The sequence below is a fragment of the Pristiophorus japonicus genome, chromosome 5, assembly GCF_044704955.1.
Source record: "Pristiophorus japonicus isolate sPriJap1 chromosome 5, sPriJap1.hap1, whole genome shotgun sequence".
NCBI classification, from domain to species: Eukaryota; Metazoa; Chordata; class Chondrichthyes; family Pristiophoridae; genus Pristiophorus; species Pristiophorus japonicus.
In genome coordinates, this window is record NC_091981.1 from 124,506,884 (window position 1) to 124,523,682 (window position 16,799).

Sequence of the window (16,799 nt, forward strand, 5' to 3'; positions counted from 1 at the left end):
TGACCACAAACTTAGCGGTGCCTCTCTGGGTGCACTGCTCAACTGAGAGCAAGTGTTGCACTGGCGCACACATGACTCTAAATCTGAGTCGATGCCGGGCCACCACATGTGAGATCTGGCTATGGCTTTCATCATTACGATGCATGGGTGGGTGTTGTGCAGTTCGCAAATAAATGTGTCTCTGCCTTTCTTGGGCAAGACTATGCGATTGCCCCAGAAAAGAAAGTCCGCCTGTAGGGACAGCTCATCTTTGCGTATGTGGAATGGCTTAATTGCTTCCTGCATCTCCACTAGGACACTGGACCAACTCCCATGGAGGACACAGTTTTTTTTACCAAGGACAGTAAAGGATCCTGGCTGGTCCAAATCCTAATCTGACGGGCCGTAACTGGGGATTTCTCGTTCTCAAATGCCTCCAAGACCATGAGCAAGTCCACTGGCTGTGCCATTTCCACCCCGGTGCTGGGCAATGGTAGCTGGCTGAGAGCATCTGCGCAATTCTCTGTGCCCAGTTTGTGGCGGATTACATAGTTGTATGCCGACAACGTGAGCTCCCATCTTTGGATGCAGGCAGAGGCATTGGTATTAATCTCTTTGCTCTCCGAGAATAGCGATATGAGCGGTTTGGGGTCAGTTTCAAGCTCGAACTTGAAGCTAAATAAGTACTGATGCATCTTTTTACCCCGTAAACACACAACAGAGCCTCTTTTTCAACCATGCTGTAGGCTCTTTCAGCCTTGGACAAACTCCTGGATGCATGCGCAACTGGTTGCAAAATTCCCGGTTCATTAGCCTGTTGTGACACACACCCGACCCCGTATGATGACGCATGGCAAGCTAACACCAATCGTTTACATGGGTTATACAGGAGAAGCAGTTTGCTAGAACACAATAAGTTTCTGGCTTTCTTAAAGGCAGCCTCTTGTGAATTCCCCCATAACCAGTCGTCTCCCTTGCGCAGTAGCGCATGTAGCAGGGTGCTTAACCCAGGTAGGAAATTACCGAAGTAGTTAAGGAGTCCCAGGAACGACCGCAATTCTGTCACATTTTGTGGCCACGGCGCGTTCCTAATGGCCTCCGTCTTGGTGTCGGTTTGTCTGATGCCGTCTGCTACGATTCTCCTTCCTAAGAATTCGACGTCCTGTGCCAGGAAAACACATTTCGAGCGTTTCAACCTGAGCCCCACACGATCCAACCGACTAAGAACCACCTCCAGATTCTTCAAGTGCTCCAAGGTGTCCTGACCTGTAACCAATATGTCGTCTTGGAAGACCACTGTGCAAGGAACCGACTTTAGCAGGCTCTCCACATTACGCTGGAAGATCGCTGAGGCCGACCGAATCCCGAACGGGCACCGGTTGTAGGTAAACAGACCTTTGTGCATGTTGATGCAGGTGAGGTCTTTCGAAGACTCCTCCAGCTCCTGCGTCATGTAGGCCGAGGTCAGGTCCAGCTTAGTGAATGTCTTCCCTCCAGCCAGGGTCGTGAATAGGTTGTCTGCCTTGGGTAGCGGGTACTGGTCCTGCATTGAAAAATGGTTAATTGTTACTTTATAGTCCCTACAAATTCTAACCGCACTGTCCTCCTTGAGTACTGGAACAATCGGACTGGCTCAGTCGTTGAATTCCATCAGCGCGATGATGCCTTCATGTTGCAGCCTGTCCAGCTCGATTTCCACTTTTTCACGCATCATGTAAGGTACCACCCGAGTCTTGTGGTGGATGGGTTGCGTACCGGGAACCAAATGGATCTGCACTTTCACCCCCGAACAGTTTCCAATGCCTGGTACAAATAACGAAGGGAACTTGCTAAGAACCGGGGTACATGCGGTGTCGTCAACGGATGAAAGCACTCGGATGGCGTCCCAGTTCCAGCGGATTTTCCCGAGCCAGCTTCTGTCAAACAACGTGGGGCCATCCCCTGGCACAATCTACAGCGGGAGTTCGTGTACTGCTCCATCATAGGAGACGTTAACTTCTACACTGCCAATTACAGGGATTAGTTCCTTGGTATAAGTCCTTAGTTTGGTGTGAATGGGGCTGAGCTTGGGCCTGTATGCCTTCTTCCCCCACAGTCTGTCGAAGGCCATTTTACTCATTATGGACTGACTTGCCCCCGTGTCCAGCTCCATAGACACTGAAATACCGTTCAGTTCAACTTTCAACATTATTGGTGGGCATTTCGTCATGGGCATTTCGTAGGTCCCTTGCAGTCGGATTCAGGTGAATTTATAATGGGGAATAAAGAAATGGCAGACCAATTGAACAAATACTTTGGTTCCGTCTTCAAGAAGGAAGACACAAATAACCTTCCGAATGTACTAGGGGACAGTGGGTTTAGTGAAAAGGAGGAACTGAAGGATATCCTTATTAGGCGGGAAATTGTGTTAGGGAAATTGATGGAATTGAAAGCCAATAAATCCCCTGGGCCTGATAGTCTGCATCCCAGAGTACTTAAGGAAGTGGCCTTAGAAATAGTGGATGCATTGGTGATCATTTTCCAACAGTCTATCGACTCTGGATCAGTTCCTATGGACTGGAGGGTAGCTAATGTAACACCACTTTTTAAAAAAGGAGGGAGAGAGAAACCGGGTAATTATAGACCGGTTAGCCTGACATCAGTAGTGGGGAAAATGTTGGAATCAATCATTAAGGATGAAATAGCAGCGCATTTGGAAAGCAGTGACAGGATCAATCCAAGTCAGCATGGATTTATGAAAGGGAAATCATGCTTGACGAATCTTCTGGAATTTTTTGAGGATGTAACTAGTAGAGTGGACAAGGGAGAACCAGTGGATGTGGTGTATTTGGACTTTCAAAAGGCTTTTGACAAGGTCCCGCACAAGAGATTGGTGTGCAAAATCAAAGCGCATGGTATTGGGGTTAATGTACTGACGTGGATAGAGAACTGGTTGGCAGACAGGAAGCAGAGAATCTGCATAAACGGGTCCTTTTCAAAATGGCAGGCAGTGACTAGTGAGGTGCCGCAGGGCTCAGTGCTGGGACCCCAGCTCTTTACAATATACATTAACGATTTAGATGAAGGAATTGCGTGTAATATCTCCAAGTTTGCGGATGACTCTAAACTGGGTGATGGTATGAGCTGTGAGGAGGATGCTAAGAGGCTGCAGGGTGACTTGGACAGGTTAGGTGAGTGGGCAAATGCATGGCAGATGCAGTATAATGTGGATAAATGTGAGGTTATCCATTTTGGGGGCAAAAACACGAAGGCAGAATATTATCTGAATGGCGGCAGATTAGGAAAATGGGAGGTGCAACGAGACCTGGTTAACATGGTTCATCAGTCACTGAAAGTGGGCATGCAGGTACAGCAGGCGGTGACGGCGGCAAATGGTATGTTGGCCTTCATAGCTAGGGGATTTGAATATAGGAGCAGGGAGGTCTTACTGCAATTGTACAGTGCCTTGGTGAGGCCTCACCTGGAATATTGTGTTCAGTTTTCGTCTCCTAATCTGAGGAAGGACGTTCTTGCTATTGAGGAAGTACAGCGAAGGTTCACCAGACAGATTCCAAGGATGGCTGGACTGTCATATGAGGAGAGACTGGATCAACTGGGCCTTTATTCACTGGAGTTTAGAAGGATGAGAGGGGATCTCATCGAAACCTATAAGATTCTGACGGGGCTGGACAGGTTAGATGCGGGAAGAATGTTCCCGATATTGGGGAAGTCCAGAGCCAGGGGACATAGTCTAAGGATAAGGGGTAAGCCATTTAGGACTGAGATGAGGAGAAACTTCTTCACTCAGAGAATTGTTAACCTATGGAATTCCCTGCCGCAGAGAGTTGTTGATGCCAGTTCATTGGATATATTTAAGAGGGAGTTAGATATGGCCCTTATGGCTAAGGGGATCAAGGGGTATGGAGAGAAAGCAAGAAAGGGGTACTGAGGTGAATGATCAGCCATGATGTTATTGAATGGCGGTGCAGGCTCAAAGGACTGAATGGCCTACTCCTGCACCTATTTTCTATGTTTCTATGTTTCTATGAACTTGTGTACCCCGTACACCTCTGCCTCCTCAGTACAAGTTTCCAATTCCATCTGATCCACTGTGGATCGATCTTCCTCTGCAACGTGGTGGTTTGGAGGGTTTGCAGGGTTTGGAGCCCACCTGCACATTCGTTGGAGATGTCCGATTGTTCTGCAGCCATTGCACGCATAGTGCTTAAAGCGGTATTGATGGGGCCGATGATCACCTCCGCAGAGCCAACAGTGTGTTAATTGACTCGCATTAACAGATAATGGCGGACTCTGGGTCAATTGAGGTCGGGCCAGAGCAGCCGGCATGTACATTCTGCCCTGTACATTTCTGCTCAAAACCGACATTACTTTATGCACAGTACTGGCTGAAACTTCTTTGTTCTACGAAATCTGCTTGGTGTTGTCGCTGGTGGACATAAATGCCTAGGCTATCGTTATGGCTTTACTCAGATTCGGAGTTTCTACAGTCAACAGTTTGCGAAGGATTGTCTCATGTCCGATGCCCAGTACAAAAAAGTCTCTGAGCATTTGTTCTAGGAATCCCTCAATCTCACAATGTCCTAAAGGGCACCTTAGTTCGGCGACATAGCTCGCCACTTCCTGGCCGTCCGATCGTTAACACATGTAGAATCGATATCTCGCCATCAAAATGCTTTCCTTAGGATTTAGTTGCTCCCAAACCAGCGTACACAGTTCTTTGTAGGATTTCTCTGTTGGTTTTACCAGGGCCAGGAGATTCTTCATGAGGCCATAGGTTGTTGCCCCACAGACAGTTAGGAGGATCGCCCTTCGTTTGGTCGCGTTCTCGTCCCCTTCCAGCTCATTGGCCATGAAGTATTGGTCGAGTCTCTCCACGATGGCGTCCCAATCGTCCCCCTCTGAGAACTTCTCCAGGATGCCGACTGTTCTTTGCATTTTCGCGCGGTTGTTGGTTACCTTATCGCCAATTGTTGCACTTGTAATACATGGTCAGACTGAGTACTGTGTGTAATGAGCAAGTGTGACCTTTGCTCCTTTATTAAGGTTCCAGAGTGCAGGTACCTCATGGGTGACCTGCTTATATACTGTGCTCCTAAGGGATGCTAGGATCCCTTGGGACTCCAACAGGTAGGCCCTCTGGTGGACAGGTGTGATGCAGGTTACAAGGGGTTAAAAACATAACAGTTTGGAGGTGCAAAGAGCTGAGGGAGGGTGGACTAGTGCAGCACGAAAGAGTCATGACAGCTGCCTGGGAATCTGGTGCACACATGCATGAGGATCTTTTTATGGTTGCAGACAAGCTGCACATTGAGGGAGTGGAAGCCCTTGCAGTTCACAAACACTCCTGGGTGATGTGGGGTTGCCTTGATAGCCACATGTGTGCAGCCGATGATGCCCTGCACCTGTGGGAAGCCAGCCAGAGCATCCGCTCAGTAACACTGGCTTCATCAGTGACAAAGTTCACATAAGTGCCTGCCAAGTCAAATGTGATATCGGTGTCCTAAGTGATGCATCTGTGTACCGCTGACTGCGAGATCCTGCAAATGTCTGCTGCAGATTCCTGAAAAGAGCCTGAAATGAAGAAATTGAGGGTAGTAGTAACTTTGAAAGCCACTGGTAAGGCGTGTCCACCAGGCCCTCTGGGCAGCAGGTTTTCTTCCAGCAAGCTACAAATGTTTGCGATGACCTGGTGCGTTAGCCTGGGCATCCTGAGGCACTGCTGCTCAGTCATGTCCAGGAAGCTCATCCTCTGCCTCTATACCGTGTTTTGGGGGTATCACCTCTGGCGCGGTGCTCCCCCGTGCTGATCCCCTCACTCCTGTCGGTGAGGAGAAGGCTGCCGGTGGTCTTGCTGCTGTGGCTGGTGTTGTTGGTGCTGGGGATCATCTTGGTCCAAATCTGAGGTCCAAGGTGAAACAGCATAAGCGGCACCTATGCTGATCTGATTGGTGCCAGTCAAAGTAAACTAATCGATCCCACAATCAATGGATCAGATCAAAGCGCTGCAGTCCTGCCACATCCAGTCATGAATGGCGGTGGATCATTAAACACTTAATGAGTCTGAAGCTTTTGCAACCATCTTCAGTCAGAAGTGCCAAATGGATGATCAATATCGGCCTCCTCTTAAGGTCCCCATCAGCACAGAAGCCAGTCTCCAGCCAATTCGATTCACTCCACATGATAGCAAGAAATGTCTGAGTGCACTGGATACAGCAAAGGCAATGAGCCCTGACAAAATCCAGGCTGTTGCGTTGAAAACTTATGCTCCAGAATTGGCCGTGCCTCTAGCCAAACTGTTCCAGTACAGCTACAACATTGGCATCTATCTGACAATGTTGAAAACTGCCCAGGATATCCTATCCACAAAAACAGGATATATCCAGATAATTACCACCCCATCAGTCTACTCTCAATCATCAGCAAAGCGATGGAAGGTATCATTGACTTGCCATCAATCGGCACTTGTTTACCAATAACTTCCTCACCGATGCTCAGTTTGGGTTTCGCCAGAACCACTCAGCTCCAGACCTCATTATAACCTTGATTCAAACATGGACAAAAGAGATGAATTCCAGAGGTGAGGTGAGAGTGATTGCCCTTGACATCAAAGCAGCATTTGACCAAGTGTGGCATCAAGACAATGGGAATCAGGGGGAAAACGCTCCACTGGCTGGAGTCATACCTAGCACAAAGGAAGATGGTTGTGGTGGTTGGAGGTCAATCATCACAGCTCCAGAACATCGCTGCAAGAGTTCCTCAGGGCAGTGTTCTAGGACCAACCATCTTCAGCTGCTTCATCAATGACCTTCCCTCCATCATAAGGTCAGCAGTGGGGATGTTCGCTGATGATTGCAGTGTTCAGTTTCATTCGCAACTCCTCAGAAAATGAAGCAGTCCATGCCTTCTTGCAGCAAGACCTGAATGGCATTCTGGCTTGGGCTGATAAGTAGCAAGTAATATTCACGCCACACAAGTACCAGGCAATGACCATTTCCGACAAGTGAGAGTCTAACCACCGCCCTTGATATTCAACGGCATTACCATCACCGAATCCCACACCATCAACATCCTGGAGGTCACCATTGACCATAAGCTTAACTGCACCAGCCAAATAAATACTGTGGCAACAAGAGCAGGCCAGAGGCTGGGTATTCTGCTGCAAGTGTCTTACATTCTGGCTCCCCAAAGCCTTCCCACCATCAACAAGGCACAAGTTAGGAGTGTGATGCAATGCTCTCCACTTGCCTGGACGAGTGCAGCTCCAACAACATTCAAGAAGCTCAACACCATTCAGGACAAAAAAGCCCACTTGACTCGCACCCCATTCCCCACCTAAAACATTCACTCCCTCCACCACCAGCGCAAAGTGGCTGCAGTGTGTACCATCTACAAGATGCACTGCAGCAACTCGCCAAGGCAACTTTAGCAGCATCTCCCAAACCCACAGCCTCTACCACCTAGAAGGACAAAGGTAGCAGGTGACTGGTAACACCTTCAACTGCAAGTTTCCCTCCAAGTTATACACCATCCTGACTTTGAAGTATATCGCCGTTCCTTCATCATCGCTTGGTCCAATTACTGGAACTCCCTCCCTAACAGCACTGTGGGAGTACCTTCACCACAATGACTACAGCAGTTCATGAAGGCAGCCTACAAGGGCAATCAGGGGGATGGCCAATAAATACTGGCCTTGCCAGTGATGCCCACATCCCAGAATGAAAAAAAAAGGTGAACCTTGGCGTTATTAGGGCATCTCGGGCAGCGATGTAAGCAGCTGGTCTTTTGAGGGGTGCGTCACCTTCATCCTCCTGCTCCTCCTCCTCTATGTTCTCCTCATCCAAAGAAGAGTGATGAGCCCCTTTGTCCTCTTCTACCTGAAAACAGCTCTCCCGTGCTGATCCCACCACAGCATATTGTGAATCCCGTGGATGGTGATGGTCTTCCTCTTGTGATGTGTTGTCAAGCACATACATGGTGCCTCCCATCCTGAACTTGTCAATTTGAAATCCTCCAAGGTAGAAAAAAGCTGTAACCACACAAGCACCCTCTGTCAGGCACTTACCAGAGGGAACTGAGATAGCAGCTGCAATAAGTGAGGTTTTATTTTGATGGGACATTGAAAAGTTTAAATACCCACCTGAACAGCTCATCAAACTCGCTTCTGTTTTCCTTGTCAGTTAACACGTCCTGCTCAAGTAAAATTTAAAGCCAAGATAAACACAATTTAAAAATACCTCATTAACCTCTCCTAATGATATTAATTACACCAATAAATACCCGCCCGCATCCAATTAGGCAATCTCAAACTTGGGCGACTAGATTTCTCACCGGCATCCAAGCACATTCCTTTGGAGCTGGGTTACACCCCCACTTTAAAAATCAATCATTTTTACACCCCACCCAAAATTGGGCCTTGAGCCTTATTAATATTATTTGCGGAAGCTGCTGGGGCCCATTGTTGATTTAGAAGAATATCAAGCCAGCAGTGGACCAAAGGTAAGTCCTGGGAGGGAGAATGGGGCGGACAATGGGGGGAATGGGCGGCGATGCGGTCATGACAACTGTAAAATCGGGAGAACACTTCCACTCCTAGCTCCAAAGGAATGTTTTGTAAAAAAAGATTTCTTAAACACTTATCTTTAGTTGGCGGTTGCTGCTTAGGCTGTAATGGGCCGCTGAAGAATCCTGAGTGGGACACACCTGACACCTGCCCCCTCATCACTGCCCAATTTCTGTGAGGGGCATCAAACAGGCATTCGGCCCCTCGTTTACTTATTTAAGGGACCCAACACCTGTTTTAGGTGGCCACCAGGGAGTTCTGAAAAATGGCCCAACCCAACTCTGGGTCTGACATTTTGCAGATGTCTCGGGTTGCAGGATGTTGGTAAATCAAGGTCCAATTTCTACTCCTTGTGCTTAGTTGAAAAATATAGGGCAGCTTACAGGAATCGCCCAGTACAGCCATTGCCTTATTATCGAGGTCAAAATAAAAGATACTGACCAAAGTTTAATTATAACTTTGGTTGCCATAAAGTCTGAGTCTGTAAACTCCAACACTTTTCCCCAGTATTTTTGGTAACTAAACTTGTTTTTTGTTACACTCCAAGTAGTTTTACAGGCAAATAATTTACGCAATGCTTGTTGCTGTGTTCAAAGTTGTTGTGGGTGTGCATTGAAGGTTTAAAAATGAAATTCCATTCTTTGATCAATGGCAACTCCCTGCTGAAAAATGCTGTCCAGCCTGTGCATGCTAAGAAGAGGAAGTGAAGGGAGCTGAACAGGCTGCAGCAACAAGCTTCTGCATAGCAACTGTAAGCGGCAACACAAACAGTTATTGGGCATAAAGTAAATGGCTGACCTAAAAGATCGAACAAACTCAAACATTGTTAGTTTTATGTCCAATTTTAAGCCCTTTAGGAATTCTTGTAATTTATAATATAATTTATATTATAATTTATACTGTAGCACACTATTATATTGCTGGATAATGGACTTGGAGCTGGATAAATTGAACATAAAAGACACAAATGTCACTGGTGTGTGAGTTCTGATACAGAGTGATTGAACTGGTACAGTCTCATGGTGGTTCCTGTCAGCAGTGTGGCTAACTGCTGTGTAATTCATGGACAGCTAGACAACGGCATGAAAATTAATTTCACTGAGGAATGGCTGCTATTACATAGATTAATTAATTGTAAGCGGTATAAGTCATTAGGGTGCATGGGTCAATTAAAATTGTGCTTGTCATTGTGCATGCATATGGTACATATATATTTTATATTTATAATTCATATTATCACAGCAGCTTGTCAAGCCTTTATGCCCTTTTGTTTATGTTTGCATTGTTGACAGCCTGAGATATCATATTACATAGAATTACATAAAATTTATAATACAGAGACAGGCCATTCAGCCAACTAGTCTATGTCAGTGTTTGTGCTCAACACCACCCTCCTCCCCACCCTATTTTATCTAATCCTATCAGCATGACCTTCTATTCTTTTCTTCTTTATTTGTTTATCTAGCTTTCCCTTAAATGCATCTATGCTATTTGCCTCAACTACACCTTGCGGTAGCAAGTTCCACATTCTAACCATTCTCTGGGTAAAGTGCTCAGAAACAACCTGTGGTTGCGACAGGCACAATATAAATGCAAGTAATTCTTTCTTTCAACCTCCACAAGCACTGCTCCTAGGTTAGCTGGAAGTTGGAGCACCATGCTCTATGCTTTGTAGAGTTGGAGTACTGATACATTTCCCCTAATTTGAGTGACTATAGAATGCAGTCGCTCAAGGCCCAAGCCTAAAGTGGGGCCCATACAGGGTCAGATTAAGGGTAAGGGTAAACAGTATTGACATAAATAACCTAGCAAGAGCGGAGCGAAGCCGCAAGGGCTCAGGCGCATGTTATTCTTGACTTGATGTAAACAGACTCTAGATGCCATTTTTCTAGAGTTGCATTCTACACACAAATTGGTGGTGAAAAAAAGGAAAGAGTACCAACTACGCAAGGACCAAAAGAGACAAGTAGTAGCTGAACTGCTTAAAATAAATAAGTTTTTCCAACTAAAAACTCAAGATCGTGAAGATGAAAGCCAAGACGCTGTGCAGTCAACTTCAACAATGAAACCACTAGTGGCACCGGACCCGGAGTTGGCCGAGTTGGAGTTCCAAGTCCAAAAAGTTAAAGAAGATGAAAACCAACTGGCACATACTGAGCTGAAAGAGGCGCAACTTACGAGTGACACTGGGCTGTGGGGAGACAATATTTCAGAAGACATGCAAAGCCATTAGATTGCAAAAGGTAGTGAGGACTGCCAAAACTGTGATATAGACTTTCGAATCTCCCACATGATTCATGCCAAGGATGTCGCCGATGTTGCTCAAAGTCCTTCTTCACATGTAACATGTGGAGCGAACGTGGCTCTGTTATTCACCTTCAAACGATAGAGTATATTGCTTTTCTTGCAAGGTCACAGCACAAACAAGTAGCCACTTTACTCATGGGCTTAATGACTGCAAGCATGGAGATGACAGGATATCATCTCACAGAAACAGCCACCAGCATAGAGAAGCCATTGTAATAATGTTCACTAGACAAGCAAGCACTGGTTGTGTGGATGGTCATATAGTCTTCCAGTTTGAAAATGAACAGCAGTACTGGTGCTAGGTGCTAGAGCGGGCTGTCAGTATGATAACGTTTGTCTGTGAACGAAGTATTTCATTGCGAGGCAGAGACGAAATCATTGGGTCTCCAAATAATGGTAATTATCTGGGTGTGTTGGAGGTTCTCACAAACTACGATGTATTTCTTTCAGAACACATCAAGTGGTTCGCCAACAAAGGCAAGGGGCATACTTCATACTTGTCTTCCACCACTTGTGGAGAACTGATTCGTCTGATGGGTGGCAAAGTACTTGAGACGATTATCCAGGAATTGAAATCAGCACAGTTCTATTCAATATCTGTTGATTCAATGCCAGATGTCACACACTCACATCACCTGGCATTTGTCGTTCGCAATGTTCTACCAACAGGTCCTGAGGAAAGCTTTTTAAAGTTCTTGCCGATAATCGGTCAAACTGGACGAGAAATAATACTGGCCTTTCTAGATGAGAATGGGATCGAATACAAAATTGTCACAGACAATCTTATGATAATGCTTCAAATATGAGTGGGAAATAAATTGATGTCCAAACTATCATCAAAGAGCAATGCCCATATGCGATGTTTATACCATGCGCAGCGCACTCACTCAACCTTGTGGGGAAAAACAGTGCCGAATGCAGCCCAGTGATCGTCAGATTTTCTGACATTGTATAAAAGTTGTCCAGGACTATTTTTTTACTAATACGAATATCTTTCAGTACTTCATTTTCGCTCGACCCTTTGTTCTCCACTATTTCCCGGAGGTTTTTTGCGTCTTCCACCGTGAAGACAGACACAAGGTTTGTTTAATTTCTCTGCCATTTCCTTATTTAATCTAAGGATACGGGGTAAGCCATTTAGGACTGAGATGAGGAGAAACTTCTTCACTCAGAGAGTTGTTAACCTGTGGAATTCCCTACCGCAGAGAGTTGTTGATGCCAGTTCATTGGATATATTCAAGAGGGAGTTAGATATTGCCTTTACGGCTAAAGGGATCAAGGGGTATGGAGAGAAAGCAGGAAAGGGGTACTGAGGTGAATGATCAGCCATGATCTTATTGAATGGTGGTGCAGCCTTGAAGGGCCGAATGGCCTACTCCTGAAACTATTTTTTATGTTTCTATGTTTCTAGTCCCCATTATAAGTTCTCCTGTCTCAGCCTGTTAGGGACCCACATTTACTTTCGCTAATCTTTTCCTTTCCCAATACCTATTTTACGGTCTGTTTTTATGTCTCTCGCTAGTTTACTCTCACATTCTATTTTCCCTTCTTTATCAATTTCTTGGTCCTCCTTTGTTGAATTCTAAAATCCTCCCAATCCTCAGCCTTACTGTTATTTTGGCAATATTATAAGCCTGCTTCTGTGCTGTAAAATTCTATGCAATAGTCCTCATATAGATCCAAACAATTTGATTCCAACCAATCTTCACAGTTTCAAGAGAATATTTAATGGGTTGCTCTGTATCCTTCCATCTATTCGACATACTAAACACAGATATGTCATTATTTGTCCATTCGATGATTTGCGCAACGTTTCGCTGCATTACAAGCTCCCAATGTCGACAACAACTGTGATAGGCGGTCGCTGGGAGTGTGCGGAAACTGAAGGTTGCTTTCAGTTTCAGGGACTTCCGCGGACCCACAGCAGACTAGACTACGCAGCAGAAATTTATTCTGAAGTAACTCCTCTTGCCGCTGTTTTTTTCTCCAGTCTTTGAAGTGATTTGTCTGTCGGTGAGAGAAAGACGCGAGTCAGGAGCAACTGCGAGGTAACCTGAGGAGACAGCAGCCGACAGTCGGAGATCGCTGTGTGAGTAAATCAGAGTGAAATACGCAGAGCGCTGCAGAGCCAGCTGTTCGGTTCCAGCTGTTTATTGGAATGCAATTATTTTAAACATCGGTTGCTTTTTCACCAAAAATGATCGTTTGAGTTTTGGGTGCAACAAATTGTAGGTTTTATTTTAATTGGTGTTTTATATTTGGCAGGACAGAGGACATAAGGTGTGGGAAGAGGAAAGGACATCCGCCATTCAGCATGTACATTTTGCCCGATTATGTCCTGACAGAGACCCCAAGCCACAGGTAAACACACCTGGGGGAGTACACAACACTGGGCATTTCAACTAAAACTAGAGGGGGGGGAGGAGGCGGTGCATTTTTGTTTTTAAAATCTCTGCGGGACAAATTCGGTCGCACCTCAGTTGGGGAGGTTTCCCAGGCAGAGCGATAAATTTTGCGCTGGCAAATGGTTTGCGTCTGCTGCCGCAACATTCATCAGCTGGGCCCGGAGTTTGGACCAGGCTGTTAAGGGAGGTTTTGCACACCTCTTATAGGGTGCTAGGCCGGCTGAGTAAGAGAAAATCCCAAGCTAAACAGCTGGCCTCGGAGCACCCTAACAGATGCCTAGGGGGGCGGAACCTGAAAAAAAGGCCAAAAACATCCCCAATACATAGCTCACACCACCTCAACATAAATTGCAAACATTTTAAAAACAATCACACTTACCTGAGGTCGTCATTACTCAGCTCACTGCGGCCACCACAGCTTGGAATGCCTGCTTTCACAGGCATTCCCACCAGGGCGCGATAAGGAGCACTGAGGGGCGGGTGTCGCAAACACCACTGGGCTGTTGGGCATGATGGGTTCGATTTCCTGGTCCGGCGTGGTGTAGCTGATCCTTTGGGTGTATGTTGTGGGCTCGAAAAAAGTGGTGTGTGCTCTTTTAAGACGCTCCTTAAAATCTACCTCTTTGACCATCTGCCATAATTTCTTCTTATGTGGCTCGATGTCGAATGTATTTATTTTCTCTTATAACACTGCTGTGAAGCGTCTTGGGATGTTTTACCACATTACAAGTGCTACATAAATACAAGTTGTTGTTGCTATTGTTATTTATTGCTACTAGTGTGTAGAGCAGTAATATCAAACTGGAATATTTGACTTTAGTGAATCAAATGCAAATGTAATTGCTTTTACCTCCTGAATTATGTCTCCATAAGATCTCACCAGTCTTTGAAAGCAGTACACGCCAATTTATTTTGCAAATGATAACGAAGCATATTAGTTACAGTCATATGATACAGTTATATATTTGCAGGTATCGTTCTTCCATCTATCTCCTTGAGTGAACAAATTAATAAAAAGATTGCAATTCTAAAACCAAATCTAACTATTTAGAAATAACTTTTAAGTAATAGTATATGGTCTGGAATTTTGTAACACTATTGTAGCCTAATTACTCCATGCTGTTTCTTGGAAATGCAAATTGATTTATCTGTCTTTCAAATTGACTTTTTTTTTTACAAAATTGATTCCTCAAACAGACTCAAAGGCTGGGATTTTCCTTACCTCAGCAGGTCAGGGCAGGTCACGGCCCCACTGCTGGCTACATCCCACTCTGGAAAATGAATTAACGTTGATGGGGTGTGTTAATCCTGCTGAGCACATTTCCCAGTCCAATTAGAGGAAGTGGGTCTGGTGATGTCATTCATGACATGTCATTAGCCAGTTTCCAAGGACAATGGCCAACTTTCTTTTGACATTTGTGCTGTCAGTGTTCTGCAGCATTGAGGCGCTGCAAACACTGACAAGCGGTGCACAGAGGTGGAGGGCTACACTCAGGTTCTCCCATGACTACCTCCATATGCTTATGGATGTAGTCAGTGCATGCAGGGAGGTCCTCTTCCCTTTTGATGGATGGAAGCGACCTCCCCAGGAGACCAAAACAGCCTGGTTGCACATTGCAAAGGAGGGCACAAGCAGGGATGTGGTCAGGAGTACCAGGCTGCAGTTGTGCAAACCTTTCAATTATCTCATTAGATCATGAAACATTAGTACAAAGCCACACTCAACCTCATCCTGCTATGCCTCTTATCACATCCCCATCACTCTGCCTTCCCTACCCTACTCTTGCACATCCTTACTCACACCAACTTACCTGCACCTCCACCCACCCCTCTCTATCTACATTACCACATCCCCATATCTCTAGCCACCCCTCACACTCACCCTCATCCTAGTACAATCATACTGACTAACAGCACACAGGGTAACCACTTGGTTGTTTTTTCCAATGTTCATGTACAGTTTCTGTTAATGTGCTGTCAAACATTGAAACCTTTATTTCCAACACTTTGCATTCTTGGACAGCTTTGTGTGCACCTTTGGAAATGACTTAGTGAGCTGCAGTGAATGGTGAGACATAACGATACCCCCACAATGGTGGTGAGTGTGAAAGGAATGGGTTGGACATTGTAGGGATGCTTTATGGTGTTGGTGTGGGATGGTGCCAACCTTGTGCCACATGTGCCAACCAGGGTGTACAGCTTCAAGTGAAGTAAATCTGACCATGGTGAGGCCATCCCTGGCCTCCCCGGGCAGCAACGTGCTCAGGTGCTGATGCCCTCTATCCTGTGCAGCATCGTGTGTTGCAGAGGTGGTTGGTGTTGTTGGTGCTGCTGGTGTGCCTGGAGTTGCTGTGTTGGGGTGCATCATGGACGGATTCTTAGGACAAAGGTGATAACAGTATAAAGGGCACCCATGTTGATGCAATAGATGACATGTGAAGTAGAGATTACAAGTATAGAAGAGCAATTAAGGATGGGTAATAAATGCTGGCCTTGCCAGCAAAGCCCACATCCCGGAACAAATTTTAAAAGAGCAATATGTCAATGGTGAGAGATTTCTATCAATGAGTTAAGAGTAGATAGAGAATGGAAAGTGGAAAGTCTGCAGAATCTGTGCTGGAACTGGACTGATAAACAGCTTGTGGCTGAGGAAAGTGATGATCTGTCAGGTGGGAACTTTTACTGTAAATTTGAAGCTGTCAAATAATTAGCTGGAGCAATGGCCATTCAACTCCTGCCTCAGGGTCATAGACATGGTCCCCAAGCAGTGTGGACCGCATTGAGCGAACAGTTAAAGTTAAAAGGTAAGGTTAAAAGCATTATTATGGGTCTGTCAACAACCTAATAATTGGTTTAATTGGGTCAGGTCGGATCGGAGATCACATACGCACTTGTGGGAAAGGCGCATTGTGGCGGGTTGACAGCAGGGTCCCGACCTACTGTCGAAATAATCAAATTTCCCACCTGACCCGTCACCGATCCTACCCACTGAAGCCCCCGGAAAATTTCAACCATTTGATTTGAACAAAACAGTTCCTTTTTATATCCCGGGAAAGAGTTTTTGGTGCTTCTGAGATTTGAATAGGTCAGTACTCAGATTTAAAAAGGAAATGTTAGTCATATTTAAGTTTGAATTATTTCTCTCTCCAGTCTTTAACTGTTGAAACATGCAACATTGTATTGAAATAAAAGTGGTACAGAGAAGTTGAACTAATACAAAAGTAAAATATTGTGTTGCTGCAAATCTGAAATAACAGTAGATGCTGGAAATACTTAGCAGGTCAGGCAGAATCTGTGGAGAGAGAAACAGTTAATGTTTCAGATCGATGATAGTTCCTCAGAATTTGAACTAATGTTGTTTCTTTTTAAACTGCGTCTGGGCTGTTACAACACTTGAAGGAACATCCACTAATTCAAAACTGAACAAAAATATCCAATTTTTGACAAAGATTTTGTCCTTTGGTCAGATCACAACCTAATGTTTGAATTTATGCTGCCACTTCAGAGTTGATGCATAGCTGAAACTGCTTTGCTCTGATGCACAAATA

The 16,799-nt window shown here is 45.4% G+C and overlaps 1 protein-coding gene across 4 annotated transcripts in view; it reads left to right on the top strand.

The window, feature by feature from the left end:
• The first annotated feature begins 12,777 nt into the window (after window positions 1–12,777).
• LOC139264437 (sterile alpha motif domain-containing protein 9-like) overlaps window positions 12,778–16,799 on the top strand; it is a 36,012-nt gene continuing 31,990 nt past the window's right edge. For 3 of the 4 annotated variants that reach the window (XR_011593345.1, XM_070880915.1, XM_070880913.1), the window contains exons 1-2: window positions 12,778–12,935; window positions 13,117–13,207. The gene's annotated coding sequence lies outside the window, so the exon portion shown is untranslated. Of the gene's footprint in view, window positions 12,936–13,111; window positions 13,208–16,799 lie in introns of all 4 variants that reach the window. The other variant, XM_070880914.1, reaches the window with a different exon arrangement.